General features: G+C 44.8%; 1 pseudogene; it reads left to right on the forward strand.

Moving 5' to 3' along the window:
* The window catches only part of LOC140738189 (1-phosphatidylinositol 4,5-bisphosphate phosphodiesterase zeta-1-like), a 107,544-nt pseudogene extending 92,426 nt beyond the window's left edge, over positions 1 to 15,118 (forward strand).
* Positions 15,119 to 16,028: the final 910 nt, after the last annotated feature.

The following is a 16,028-nucleotide window of genomic DNA, read 5'->3' on the forward strand; positions in this document are numbered from 1 at the left end:
ACATATCAATGCAGTTATAAAGAAGGCAAGACAGCAATTGTACTTCATTGGGAGTTTGAAGAGATTTGGTATGTCAACAAATACACTCAAAAACTTGTCATCTTGGATAGTTGTACCGTGGAGAGCATTCTGACAGGCTGCATCACTGTCTGGTATGGGGAGGGGGTCTATGGCAAAGGACCAGAAGAAGCTGCAGAGGGATGTAAATTTAGTCAGCTCCATCTTGGGTACTGGCCTACAAAGTACCCAGGACATCTTCAAGGAACAGTGTCTCAGAAAGGCAGCGCCCATTATTAAGGACCCTCAGCACCCAGGGCATGCCCTTTTCTCACTGTTACCATCAGGTAGGAGGTACAGAAGCCTGAAGGCACACACTCAGCGACTCAGGAACAGCTTCTTCCCCTCTGCCATCCAATTCCTAAATGAACATTGAACCTGTGAACACTAACTCACTGTTTTTAAGATATATTATTTGTTTTTTTGGCATGATTTTTAATCTATTCAATATACATATACTCCTGGAGAGGAGAGGGATGGTCTCCACTAAGTTTCAGATGCCCAAGACACGCCATACGATGAGCAATCACCAAAAAAGATCGGTGCAAAAAGCTTGTCGTGACGGTGCCCGGACAACTCCACCAGGAGTTAAGGGCGTGCACACACACACACACACACACACGCACACACACACACACACACACACACACACACACACACACACACACACACGCACGCACACACACACACACACACACACACACACACACACACACACACACACACACACACACTACAATTGATTGATTGATTTATCTATTTATTTATTATTAGTTTTCTTCTTCTATATTATGCATTTCACTGAAACGCTACTGCTAAGTTAACAATTTTCATGATACACGTAGATGATAATAAACCTGATTCTGATTCTGAAATGCAATCCAAGTGACTTTGACCATGGGATGATTGTTGGTGCCAGACAGGGTAGTTTGAGTACTGCAGAAGCTCCAGATCTCCTGGGGTTTTTCATGCATAACAGTCCCTAGAGTTAACAGGCAATGCTGCAATATACAAAAAAAACATCTAGTGGGTGACAGTTCGTGGGTGAAAATGCATGTTAATGAGAAAGGTGAAAGGAGAATGGAAGAACTGGTTCAAGCTGACAGGAAGGTGACACTTACAACAGTTAAGCGTTACAGATGTGGTGTGCACAGGGGCATCTTTGAACACACAACACATCAAACTTTGAAGCAGATGGGCTACAGCAACAGAAGATCCCAAACCTACAAGCAGTGGTCACTTTATTAGGTATCCTCTAGGTGGCCACTGGGTGAAAGCACCATCAGTACTTGTTGAGAAACATGGTGTCCTTTTCTTCTAATTATGTCACTACTTGCTTAGAACAGTAAGAGGACAGGTTGGTATTATAGATGAGATAAGGACGATGTCTCTTTGGTCCCTTTTGCATTTCAATGTGTCTGATGAACTGGTGAAAACTCTAATGATATTTTGTTATGTGGTGACAATCTATTCATAATGAAATACCATTCAAAGTTCAGCAAATTCATTCAATGAAGCAACAGATGAATGTGATCATTGATGAGCAGTGTGTAAACAGACTGTTTATCTCACCTACCGATGACTGATTAAATGAAGATTGTTTTTCTCAGGCATTGTAGAAGCAAGGTAATTAAGCCCTTTCTAACCAGACTCTATTATCCATATGTTTACCAACACAGAAGTAATCTCTGTAAATGATCTCTCACGGTATATTATCCGAAAGGAAGTGTATTGCCCAGACACACAAAAACAAAGGAAGTTACTCTGGTTTATGAAACTGGGATACAAAATGACCCTATTTACCTTCAGAATCAGGTTTAATATCACTAGCAGCATTAGATTGCAATATATATAATAAAAAAACTACAAATTACAACAAAGCAAAAAAAATATAAAATTTAAATAAGTAGTGCAAAAAGAGAGAAAAAATAGTGAGGTAGTGTACATGAGTTCATTGTCCATTCGGAAATCTGATGGCAGAGGGGAAGAAGCTGTTCCTAAAATATTGAGTGTGTGTCTTTAGGCTTCCGTATCTCCTCCTTGATAGTAGCAATGAAAAGAGGTGACGTTCTGGGTAAACACGAGGAAATCTGCAGATGCTGGAAATTCAAACAACACACACAAAATGCTGGTGGAACACAGCAGGCCTGGCAGCATCTATAGGGAGAAGCGCTGTCGACGTTTTGGGCCGAGACCCTTCGTCAGGCAAGGCACGTTCTGGGTGATGGGAGTCCTTTTGAAGATGGTTTTGATGCTGGGGAGGCTACTAACCATGATGTCCATGATTACTGATGTTTTATTTCTGACTGGCCCATGAGTTATTGACCCTTTTAAAGAATTTCAGTTTATGTTTTTCCACTGAAGTTATGTCACATGTGTAATGAAGTATGATTCTTTGGTCTGAACCTGCAGACAAATTGTGTTGTTGATTGATTGGTTGTCTATCATATTCGAAGACGACAGAGGAACCTGTGTGGGAAAGTTTTTAAAGTGAAAAAGCCATTGCATTGGGAAGGTTAATTCCCTCTACCTCGGAGATCCAGGTCTGGTAGTATGAGTAGTTGTCAGAACTGGGGTCTTCCTTGGTTGCAATGGTTGACCACGTCTTCTTCTGTGCCTTGGCATGCCCTTCACGAAGCACTGTGGAACCACCTTCTTGCCTGTTGGATCTCACTGTTGATCTCATCTGCCTGGTTCACCAGAGCTGACTTTGCAAGCTAGAACATTAATGTTCATACCCTGGTGAGATAGGATGCTTGCCAGCTTCAATCTCCTGGTTTAGCTCACCTATCGAAGCAGTGTACTGGGACATGTTTGCAGTTATATGCAAACAGCTACGTAAATGCATCTTGGTTTTCAGCATGAATTTCCCCTCATTCACTCCACACTTCTATAAATCCTGTGTTCATTCCCCACCTAAAACCACTGTCCATATGACCGTTGGAACATAGGGTCAGAATTAGGCCATTTGGCCCATCAAATCTACTTTGCCATTCCATCATGGCTGATTTATTATTCCTCTCAACTCTGTTCTCCTGCCTTCTCTCTGTAATCTTAAACACCCTGATTAATCAAGAACCTGTCAAACTTTGCCTTAAATATACTCAATGACTTGGCCTGCACAGCTGTCCGTGGCAAAGAATTCCACAGATTCACCAACCTCTGGCGAAAGAAATTTTTCCTCTTTTATGTTCTAAGTTGATATCCCTAAATTCTGAGGCTGTGCCCTCTGGTCCTAGACTTCCCCATCACAGGAAAATCTATTCCACACCCACTTTATTCAGACCTTTCAATATTTGATAGATTGCAATGAGATCTTCCCTCATTCTTCTAAACTCCAGTGAGTAGAGGCTCAGAGCCATCAAACGCTCCTCATATGTTAATCCTTTCATTTCTGGGATCATTCTCTGAAGCTTCCCTGGACCGTCTTCAATGTCAGCACATCTTTTCTCAGTTAAAGAGACCAAGACTGCTCACAATACTCTAAGTGCAGCCTGACTAATGCTTTATAAAGCCTTAGCATTTCATCCTTGACTTTTGTATTCTAGTACTGTCAAAATGACAGCTAACATTTCATTTTCCCTCCCTATTACCTGCACAGTCTGCAAGTTAACCTTTAGGGATCCTGCATGAGGGCTACTGAGTCCCTTTGCACCCCTGATTGTTAAATTTTCTCCCCATTTGCAAAACAGTCCACATCTTTATTCCTTCTGCCAAAGTGTATGACCATACACTTCCCTACATTATATTTCATCTGTCGCCTCTTTGCCCATTCCCCCAATCTGTCTAAGTCCTTCTGCTTCCTCAACACTACCCGCCCTTCTGCCAGTCTTTGTATTGTCCGCAAACTTGACCACAAAGCCATCAATTCCTTTATCCGAATCATTGAGATACAACATGAAAATAAGCAGTCCCAATATTGACCCCTGTGGAACACCACTAATCACTGGCAGCCAACCAGAAAAACTCCTTTTATTCCCATTCTTTTCCTCCTGCCTGTCAGCCAATCTTCTATTCACGATTAAGGAACTTAGCAGGCCAGGCAGCATCTATAGAAAAGAGTACAGTAGATGTTTCTGGCTGAGACTCTTCATTAGGACTGGAAAGAAAAAGATGTTGAGTCACAATAAGAAAGTGGGGGGGGGGGAGGGGAGGGAAAACCACAAGGTGATAGGTGAAACCAGGAATGGGGGTGGAAGGGTAAGCTAAGAACTGGGAAGTTGATTGGTGTAAGAGACACAGGGCTGGGAAAAGGAGAATCTGATAGGAAAGGACAGAAGGCCATGGAAGAAAGAAAAGGGGAGGAGAACCAGAGGGAGGTCACAGACTGACATTTTGGAATAGGAATGGGAGCACCTGGTGCAGCCTCTGGTATATCGGTGAGACTAGATGCAGATTGGGAGACTGCTTTGCTGAGCACCTATGCTCCATCCGCAAGTAGAAGCAGGATCTCTTGGTAGTCACCCATTTTAATTCCACTTCCCATTCCCATTCCAACATGTCAGTCCATGGCCTCCTATGCTGCCATGATGAGGCCACACACAGGTTGGAGGTGCAACACTTTATTTTTTTTTGGGTAGCCTCCAAACTGATGGCATGAACATCGATTTCTTGAACTTCTGGCCCCCCCCCCCCCTTTATCATTCCTCATTCTCATTTCCCTCTCTCAGCTTATCTCCTTATCTGCATAACACCTCCCTCTGGTGCTTCTCCCCTTTTTCTTTCTTCTATGGCCTTCCGTCCTCTCCCATCTGATTCCCCTTCTCCAGCCCTGCATCTCTTTCACCAATCAACTTAGCTCTTTACTTCACCGCTCCACCCCGTTTTCACCTATCACCTTCCTTTGGTTATTCCTCACCTCCCCCCACTTCCTTACTCTGACTCTTCATCATCTTCTCCAGTCCTGATGAAGGGTCTCGGCCCGAAATGTTGACTGTTCCCTTTTCCATAGATGCTGCCTGGCCTGCTGAGTTCCTCCAGCATTGTGTGTTGCTTGGATTTCAAGCATCTGCAGATCTTCTCTTGTTTCTATTCATGCTTGTACATTTCCTGTAATACCAGGTGCTGTTATCTTGTTAAACAACCTCATGTGCAGCACCTTGACAAAGGCCTTCTGAAATCCACATTAACAATGTCTACTGACTCTTCTTTGTCTATTCTGCCTGTTAATTCCTCAAGGAATTTCTACAGATTTGTCATGCAAGATTTCCCCTTTACGAAACCATGATGCTTAGGTCTCTTTTATCATGTTCCTCTAAGTCCCCTGAAACCTCCTCCTTAGTAATAGACTCTAACATCTTTCCAACCGCTGAAGTCAGGCTAACTGGCCTTTAATTTTCTTTCTTCTGCCTCACTCCCTTCTTAAATGGAGAATGGAGAATGTGTGGAGCAGGTTAAGACCTACAAGTATCTGGGAGTACAGTTAGACGAGAAGCTAGACTGGACTGCCAACACAGATGCCTTGTGCAGGAAGGCACAGAGTCGACTGTACTTCCTAAGAAGGTTGGCGTCATTCAATGTCTGTAGTGAGATGCTGAAGATGTTCTATAGGTCAGTTGTGGAGAGCGCCCTCTTCTTTGTGGTGGTGTGTTGGGGAGGAAGCATTAAGAAGAGGGACGCCTCACGTCTTAATAAGCTGGTAAGGAAGGCGGGCTCTGTCGTGGGCAAAGTACTGGAGAGTTTAACATTGGTAGCTGAGCAAAGGGTGCTGAGTAGGCTACGGTCAATTATGGATAACTCTGAACATCCTCTACATAGCACCATCCAGAGACAGAGAAGCAGTTTCAGTGACAGGTTACTATCGATGCAATGCTCCTCAGACAGGATGAAGAGGTCAATACTCCCCAATGCCATTAGGCTTTACAATTCTACCGCCAGGACTTAAGAACTTTTTAAAAGCTATTATTAATGCTTTTTGAGATAGTGATTTAGATGTATATCATATTTTTTTTTACTGAGTTAAGTATTGTATGTAATTAGTTTTGCTACAACAAGTGTATGGGACATTGGAAAAAAGTTGAATTTCCCCATGGGGATGAATAAAGTATCTATCTATCTATCTATCTATCTATCTATCTATCTATCTAAAGAGTGAAATGACATTTGCAATTTTCCAGTCCTCTGGAACCATTCCAGAATCTAGTGATTCTTGGAAGATTATTCTTGTGAAGATTTTTGTCATTGGAAACTGCAATACTCAGAGATCTTTAAGCCTGGTAAAGACTCTAGATGTGAAAAACTCTTAACGGAAGACTGAAAGGCATAACTCGGAACTGAGAATGGTTTTGGCAGCTAATTTGAACAATCAGATGGAAGGTTTTAACGTAGTGAAAGCTTTTGATGGGGGGGGGGTGTAGAAGTGCTTCCATTTGTGAAGGAGAACAAAACCATGGCCGATATGGTTATTAATAAAATCCAGTTGGGAATTCAGTACAAGCAGCCCAAGGATGGTTAAAAGTTGGACTTTCTACTCAAGGTGATGTTGAGGTGACTTCTACGGTAAAAATGTGAGGGCTAAAGGGAAAATTAGATATATTGATTTGAATTGATGAATAAAGATGAAGGTTAGTTTGTGTGGAGAATAAACAACAACATGGAAATACGAACCCCTGAAAACAACGTAAACACGAGGAAATCTGCAGATGCTGGAAATTCAAGCAACACACACAAAATGCTGGTGGAACACAGCAGGCCAGGCAGCATCCATAGGGAGAAGCGCTGTCGACATTTCGGGCCGAGACCCTTCGTCAGGATTAACTGAAAGAAGAGATAGTAAGAGATTTGAAAATGGGAGAGGGAGGGGGAGATCCGAAATGATAGGAGAAGACAGGAGGGGGAGGGATGAAGCTAAGAGCTTGAAAGTTGATTGGAAAAAGGGATACAGAGCTGGAGAAGGGAGAGGGTCATGGGACGGGAGGCCTAGGGAGAAAGAAATGGGGAGGGGAGCACCAGAGGGAGATGGAGAACAGGCAAGGAGTGATTGTGAGAGGGACAGAGAGAGAAAACAGAGAGAAAAGACAAAAAAGGGGGGGGGGAAGGAATAATAAATAAATAAATAGATAGATAGATAAATAAATAAATAAGGGATGGGGTAAGAAGGGGAAGGGGGCATTAATGGAAGTTAGTGAAATCAATGTTCATACCATTAGGTTGGAGGCTACCCAGACGGTGTCATGGTCTGGTCCGTGAAATCCACATTCCGGTTCACGGTCCGCTCCATGTACCTTATTCCAGGTTTTCTGGATTTCCCCAGTTTCTGTTGAGGCAGCTGATTCTTGTTTGGGTTGGCTTCATAAATAACTTCAGGATTCAGCCTGGGGCTGCTGGATTGTTTCTGTCCAAATCCTCTGTCTGTATCCTTTCCCTTCACCTTCCTGCCTGGAGCCTTGCCTTGCCTCGCCTCTGCCTGGAGCCTCACCTCGCCTTGCCTTGCCTGTGTCCAGAGCCTTGCCCCGCCTGGGGCCTCGCCTGGAGCCCTGCCTTGCCTCGCCTTGCCTCTGCCTGGAGCCTTGCCTTACCTCGCCTTGCCTCTGCCTGGAGCCTTGCCTTGCCTTGCCCCGCCTGGGGCCTCACCTGGAGCCCTGCCTTGCCTCTGCCTGGAGCCTTGCCTCGCCTTGCCCCACCTGGGGCCTCACCTGGAGCCCTGCCTTGCCTCGCCTTGCCTCTGCCTGGAGCCTTGCCTCGCCCTGTTTGGAACTGTCTGTCAGTGTCCTCGCCTTTGCTATGTAGGTCCGGCCGTTTTGCCGCTACCTAGCATTGGGAATTGCCTCAGTGTCCACGCCTTCGCTAGGTAGGTCCGGCTGTTTTGCTGCTATCTAGCGTTGGGAACTCTCCCTCAACCTAGGCTTTGTGTTCTGTATTCCTGTCCTCCCTCGACCCAGGCTCACTGTTCTGTATTCTTGTCCTCCCTCGACCCAGGCTCAGTGTTCTGCGTTCCTGTCTCTCCCTCGACCCAGGCTCAGTGTTCTGTGTTCCTGTCTCTCCCTCGACCCGGGCTCAGTGTTCTGCGTTCCTGTCTCTCCCTCGACCCGGGCTCAGTGTTCTGCGTTCCTGTCCTCCCTCGACCCAGGCTCAGTGTTCTGTGTTCCTGTCTCTCCCTCGACCCAGGCTCAGTGTTCTGCGTTCCTGTCTCTCCCTCGACCCAGGCTCAGTGTTCTGCGTTCCTGTCTCTCCCTCGACCCAGGCTCAGTGTTCTGCGTTCCTGTCTCTCCCTCGACCCGGGCTCAGTGTTCTGCGTTCCTGTCTCTCCCTCGACCCGGGCTCAGTGTTCTGCGTTCCTGTCTCTCCCTCGACCCGGGCTCAGTGTTCTGCGTTCCTGTCCTCCCTCGACCCGGGCTCAGTGTTCTGCGTTCCTGTCCTCCCTCGACCCGGGCTCAGTGTTCTGCGTTCCTGTCCTCCCTCGACCCGGGCTCAGTGTTCTGCGTTCCTGTCCTCCCTCGACCCGGGCTCAGTGTTCTGCGTTCCTGTCCTCCCTCGACCCGGGCTCAGTGTTCTGCGTTCCTGTCCTCCCTCGACCCGGGCTCTGTGTTCTGCGTTCCTGTCCTCCCTCGACCCGGGCTCTGTGTTCTGCATTCCTGTCCTCCCTCGACCCGGGCTCAGTGTTCTGCGTTCCTGTCTCTCCCTCGACCCAGGCTCTGTGTTCTGTATTCCTGTCTCTCCCTCGACCCAGGCTCAGTGTTCTGCGTTCCTGTCTCTCCCTCGACCAAGGCTTTGCGTTCCTCGACCAAGTCAAGGCTTCGGGGTCTTGTCCAGTCCCAGTTGCGTCCAAGGTCTTCATCCTGTCCTAGCCATGGCTTTGTGTTCTCGTCTTGTCATGTGCCTCGCCCAACTCAGGAGTACCTTGCCCAGCCTGGTGCTGGGGTTCCCTTGTCCTGTCCATGAGTCTCACGTCCAGTCGTGTTGCCTCTCCTCGTCCTGTAACCTCGTCATGTCCTTACCTAGTTCTGGGGTCTGAGCCCGAGTCAAGACCCAGGTTCTGGGTCCTTGTCCAGTCTCTGACTTGGAGTCCAAGCCCAGGCTCCTAGTCCCCAGTTCCATGTCCTGGTTCCCTATCCTAGGCAGGTCCTAGCCCAGGCCCAGAGTTCTTGTCTCATCCGGGGCCTGTTTCATGTCCAGCGTGCTTTCTTCCTCACTTCCCCTGCTTCCTTCTCATGCCTAGTCCTGTTCCTGGTAGTTCAGTGTCTATGTCTTGCTTTTGGGTCCACTCCTAACGCCTTCCCATTATGACAGACAGAATATGAGGTGTTGTTTCTCCAACCTGAGTGTGGCTTCATCTTGACAGTAGAATTAAAATGTGTGGTGACATATCAGAATGGGAATGGGACGTGGAATTAAAATGTGTGACTTATCAGATTGGGAATGGAGGATCTCCCAGTGGCCACACATTTTAATTCCATGTCCCGTTCCCATTCTGATATGTCTATCCATGACCTCCTCTACTGTCAAGATGAAGCCACACTAAGGTTGGAGGAACAACACCTTATATTCCATCTAGGTAGCCTCCAACCTGATGGCAAGAAATTTGATTTCTCTAACTTTCGTTAATGCCCCCCCTCCCCTTCTTACCCCATAATTTATTTATTCCCCCCCCTTTTCTCTTTTTTTCTCTCTTTGTCCCTCTCACAATCACTTCTTGCCTGCTCTCCATCTCCCTCTGGTGCTCCCCTCCTCCTTTCTTTCTCCCTAGGCCTCCTGTCCCATGATCCTGTCCCTCCCCAGCTCTGTATCCCTTTTGCCAATCAACTTTCCATCTCTTGGCTTCTCCTATCATTTCGGATCTCCCCCTCCCACTTTCAAATCTCTTACTATCTCTTCTTTCAGTTAGTCCTGACGAAGGGTCTCGGCCCGAAACATCGACTGTACTTCTCCCTATAGATGCTGCCTGGCCTGCTGCATTCCACCAGCATTTTGTGTGTGTTCCCTGAAAAGAACCTTGCTTATTCCTCTTTTGCACTTATTTATTTTTGTAATATATCATCATTTTATGTATTGCACTGTATTACTGTCACTAAACAAATTTCATGACATATAACAGTGATAATAAACGTGATTCTGATTTAATACTCATATCTCTAATACTCTATGGTACAGCTAATCAACAACTAAATATTAGTTGTGCAATATTATATGAAGAATTTATGAGGAATAATACAGACAAAATGCTGGAGGAACTCAGTATGTCAGGCAACGTCCATGGAAATGAATAAGCCGTCGACGTCTCAGGCTGAGACCCTTCATCAGGACTGGAAAGGGAGGGGGAAGATGCCTGAATAAGGAGGTGGGAGGTGAGAAAGAGTAACAGGGTGGCAAGTGAAGCTAGGTAAATGGGGGAGGGGGGATGAAGTGAGAAGCTGGGAGGTGATAGGTAGAACATGTACAGGGCTGGAGAAGAAGGAAACTGATAGGAGAGGAGAATGGACATGGGAGAAACAGAAAGAGAAGGGGCACCAGCGGGAGGTGTTAAGCAGGTGAGGAGAGGAGATAAGGGGCAAGAGTGGGGAATTGAAGAAGGGGGAAGGGGAAAACAAATTACCAGAAGTGTGAAAAACCAATGTTTATGCCATCCTGTTGGATCCTACCCAGACAGAATATGAGGTACTGCTCCTCCAACCTGAGAGTGGCCTCATTGTGACAGAAAAGGATGCCATGGACCCATCATGTCAGAATGGGAATGGGGATAGGAATTACAATGATTGGCCACTGAGAATCCCACATTTTGTGGATGGAGTGAAGGTGCTCGACAAATCAGTTCCCAATTGATTTTACTGCATCAGGAGCACCAGAGACAGCAGACGACCCCAACAGATTCACAGGTGAAGTGTTACCTCACCCGGAAGGATTGCTTGGGGCTCTGAACTGAGGTGAAGGAGGAGGTGAATGGGTAGGTGTAGCAGTTCAGCCTCTGTCAGGGATATATGCCAGGAGAGAGATTAGTGGGGAAGGACGAAGAGACAAAGAAACCACAGACAGAGTAAACACAGTGGAAAGTGGGGAGTGGGGAGGGGTGGCGGTAAAGATATATTTGGTGGTAGGGTCCCATTGAAGATGTCAGAAGAGAATGATGTGTTGGATGTGGAGGTTCATGGGGTGGTGGTCAGTGAGGACAACTGGAACTCTATCCCTATTAAGAGGTGTAGAGGGTGAGTAACATTAAATTCCTGGGTGTTACTATCTCAGAGGAACTGGCCTGGACCCACATAAATATAACTGTGAATGAAGCATGATAGCGCCTGTACTTCCTCAGGAGTCTGCGGAGATTTGGCATGTCATCAAAAACCTTGGCAAACTTCTATGGGTGTATAATGGAAAGTATGTTGACTGTCTGGTATGGGAACACCAATGCTTTGAGCGAAAATACTACAAAAGGTAGTGGATTCAGCCGATTACATCATGGGTAAAAACCCTCCCAACCATTGAGCACATCTACATGAAACATTACTGCAGGAAATCAGCATGCATCAACAAAGATCCTCACCACCCAGGTCATGCTCTTTTCTCATTGCTGCCATCAAGTGGAATGTACAAGAGCCTCATGACTCATACCACCAGGTTCAAGAACAATTACTACCCCTCAACCATCAGGTTCTTGAACAAAAGGGGATAACTACACTCATTTAAGGATACTTTTATCTTGTTCATGTCGTTCATAACGCTCCACACCAGCACCTTCTGTATCTTTATGTCCTTCTCCAAACTCATCATTCTTGACCCGATGTACTTGAAGTCTAAGACTTCCTTAATGGCATCATTCTTTATGGTCTTTGAATGACATGAGGGAAATCTGGAGGTTGAACCTGACCAGAGGGCTCAAAAAGAGGATCTTCATAGCAGTCATAGAGTCCATTCTCACGATGCGAGACGTGGACACTCACCAAGACCATGTGAAAGTCACTAGATGGTTGCTATACACAAAAGCACTGGATGGCACTTGACGTGAGTTGGCAACAGCACATGACGAATGTTGAGCTCTATGATGACCTACCGATGCTCACTACTAAAATCAAGGCCAGAAGACTGCAACTAGCGGGGCACTGTGTACGCCACCCTGAGCTACATGCCAGCCTAGTCATCACATGGGAGCCCAAGCATGGGAGGATGAACCCTGGGTGCCCTCCCAAGACTATGGGCAACACGCTCCTAGAAGATAGCGGCGTGGCTAATGTAGGTGAACTGAACACACTGTTGAGGGAGAGGGAGGAGTGGAGAGTCTGTCATTATGCCCGACGCTGGCCCCCTAGGCCTGAGTTGACGTAGTAGTAGTTTATCTTGTTATTTCATGCTCGTTATTTATTGCTAGGTATTTATTATCTGCATTTGCACAGTTTGTTTACAGTCTATAGTTCCTGTTTACAGTCATTGTTCTACAAATTTGCTAAGTATGCCTGCAGAAACAGAATCTCAGGGTTGTATGAGGTGACATGTATGTACTCTGATAATAACTTTTACTTTGAACTTTATATATTGAAGGCAGCAGGAGATGGGGTGTGTGTAGATGTCCAGGAAATAGATGAAATGCTAGTGATAAAGGATAGGAGACCCTGTTCTTTGAAGAAGGAGGACATCTCTGATGTTCTGGAAAGGACCTCATCCTGGGAACAGATGTGACAGAGATGAAGGAACTGAGAAAAGGGAATGGCATTTTTACAGGAGACAGTGAGAAGAGGTATAGTCAAGATAGCCGTGGCAATCGGTAGGTTTATAAATGATAGTGGTAGACAGTTTGTCTCCACAGATGGACACAGATAGATTGAGAAAGGGAAGAAAGGTGTCTGAAAAATTGATGAGCTCAGCATGAGTACGTGAAGCAGCACCATTGCTGTCGTAGTGCAGAAAACTTGGGGAGCATTACCAGGGATGGCTTGGAACATGGACCACCAATGGGGCCTCATCTACATTGCTGAGACATGACATACGTTGGGGGAGTGCTTTGTCAATCACCTGCAGACCATCCACAAAGAGCAGGATATCCCAGTGGCCAACCATTTAAATTCCTATCCTCATTCTTGTCAAATGCTAACATGACAAGGGTATAATAGGAAGGTGATTGGAGAAAAGTATTGGGGGGGATGTATTTTTTTCCCAGAGAATGGTGAGTGCATGGAACACCCTCCCAGAAGTGGAGGTAGAGGCCGGTACATTAGGGACATTTAAGAACCTCTTAGATAGGCATATGGGAAATAGAAAAATGGAAGGCTATAGGAGGGAAGGGTTAGATTGATCTTGGAGTAGGTTAAAATGTTGGCACAACATGGTGAGCTGAAGAACATGTACTGTGCTGTAACGTTCTATGTTTTAGATAAATCTAATTCTGCCATTATTTTGGTAAAGTTGTTCGTTTGACAAGAGCAGAGAGTAAACGTAGCATGATTGTAGATATGTATTAATTCTCTGGACTAATGCTTTTGTGGATTGGAGGATGGTGTGTGGAATGGTTGATTAACCTGTTAGAAACTATGATATTTATGATACGGAAAGCACTATGTGTCTGTTTGATCAATATTCTCTTTGCATAGATCATTAGTGGTCACCTCCTACCAGCCTATAGAGCACAGAGTAAAATATCAATTGATCCCTGTGTGCGGGTGGAAATTGATGGTCTACTAACACTATGCAACACAGCAAACCAAGGTCATAATCTAAGCAGGCGAGGGGATTAAAATGTGTGCATGTGGTGTAAGCAATGTTGCTGCATTAAATCTTTAAGGTAATTATTTCAAAATCAGCAAAGATGCAGATGAACCCTTCACAATAAAAACTTATAAAAGTATAAAATCTCTTATTTTATCATTTTATCAAAGTGCACCAGTTTTCATCACTTCCTTTATGCTCTTGTTCCAAGTTACTCATTATGACCTATATAAAGTAGGCTTGGATGCATTACAGCACCCATTTTTTAAATCAAAGGTGTTAAATCTACAGACTGAGGTCCTTTGCTCTGATGTGTTGCACTGTTGTGTTTTGCTGGAGCAAAGCAGAGTTAATCTCCTTTCCACCTTCTTTCCAAAGCTCTGTGTCTTCATATTAAAAGGGTGAAATAGATTCTGTCTCAGATTTCTCTGTGGTAAAACACATTATCTGAACCACAATTGTATGAGAATCATATTCCAACACATAGTACATGCTTATCTGAATCATAGTTTAAACTAATAATTAATTTTCCATGGCGTCCTTAATCACTGAACTGCCGGATGTGTCTAAAACTTAAAACAAAATGCTGTCCTTTCAGTTTTTCGGTTCTCCTGTGAATATATTACCAATACATATTGGAGCATGTACATATTAATGGCTGTGCCAAGCCCCTAGTACCTTAAACCCTAGCTGGCTAAACATTTGGGAATGTGGAGGACTTAATGAATGGTTCCTACAGATATACGTATCAATACTTTCTGAGAATGGAACTTGTTTACAAAACCTCTACTGCCCAATACATACTTACATTATACAGATATAGATGCGTTAATTGATATCACTGTGAGTCTTCTCAATGACAATGTTGCAGTGACAGACAGGAAATTAATGCTTTCTCATTAATGAACATTTTTTTGTCGTAATTCCCTTCTAAAAGAAGTAGTGTGTAAAATGTGCTGAATTTGAGAAAAACAGCAGTGAAATTCAGGTAAATTTGCTCTAATCAAGATAATAGAACTGGAACCAGCAATTAGAAACCACTCCTGTTTCTCCCTGCAGCCTGGCAGTCAGACATGCCGATACACTTCATTGCTGGTGACACATGAAAGCAATTGCTTAGATAGAAAGACTCCAGAGGCATTAAACAGTCTTAATACAGGATTCATCACCATGGGTCAGACCTCCAAGTAAGCAATAGCTGTGGAAAGCTAAGTAGGTGTTATTTATAGCTCTCTTCAGCAGACCCTTTTGCTCTCATCACACAGAGCCTGGTAGAATCAGACTGAACTGTTCCTTTCTTTTCTTTACGATACTCTCTGGATGGAATGATTGTTTAGTCCTTTGTGCCCAAGTTCCAGGGCTTGTACTTGTACGAATTATGGTACAAGACATGAATCTGTTCAGTCAGAATGATTTCCTTGGTCAGTGCACATAGCTGTTTATATATTTAGCAATATAGTGTGGAATAGGCCCTTCTGTCCCTTTGAGCCATGCTGTCCCAACAACCCCCAACAAACCTTAAACTCATCACAAGACAGCTTACAATGACTAATTAACCTACCCAGTACGTCTTCGGACTCTGGCAGGAAATCGGACGACCAGACCCAAGGAAAACCCATGCATTCCACGGGGAGGACGTGCAGAGAACTCCTTACAGAATGGCGCCGGAATTGAACTCCGATCTCCGGAATAGCATCCTGCTAACTGCTATGCTACAGAGATGAGAAAGGTAAAGTTGTCGTGCGGTTTCCTGTCAGTATTCTTGCTACAAAATCTGACAGCGTCTTGAAAATTCATCAAGGATCAAGATGCAGACTTCTTCAAACATTTGCAAACGGCCTCCTCTTTCTCAACCACAGACTGTCCGTACTTTCCATAGCACACTGGCGATACTCAGTTCAATTTCTGTGATATTTTTACTTCTCTTCTATATCCAACTGCTTGTATTTGATTATTATTATCGCAGAATGTAATCACTGCCATAGAGTTCATGTATGGACAATTATGTCAGTTGTGCTCACTACAGAGTGCAATGGGATGAGCAGTATGTATATATAGGATGAAACAAAATTCAATATCAGCTTCTATTTAAGATCGAAAGCATCTTAGAGAGCTCGATGGAAGCAATGAAACATAGAAAGATCAAAGTCTTGGTCAGGAAGGAGAGATTTAAGCAAGCAACAGTGAGGGAGTTACTGCTTATCTTTACAGGAGGATTGCAAGCTGGAAGGCTGCAGGAAAAATGAGAGGGATCCATCAGTTCCAGAAATCAAAGGATGAAGAATTCAGGGTTGGTTTTCACTCTGGGGAGGTTATAGAAAGGATGTGGGGGTGGTCATTCATTG

The sequence above is a fragment of the Hemitrygon akajei genome, chromosome 14, assembly GCF_048418815.1.
Source record: "Hemitrygon akajei chromosome 14, sHemAka1.3, whole genome shotgun sequence".
Lineage (NCBI taxonomy): Eukaryota > Metazoa > Chordata > Chondrichthyes > Myliobatiformes > Dasyatidae > Hemitrygon > Hemitrygon akajei.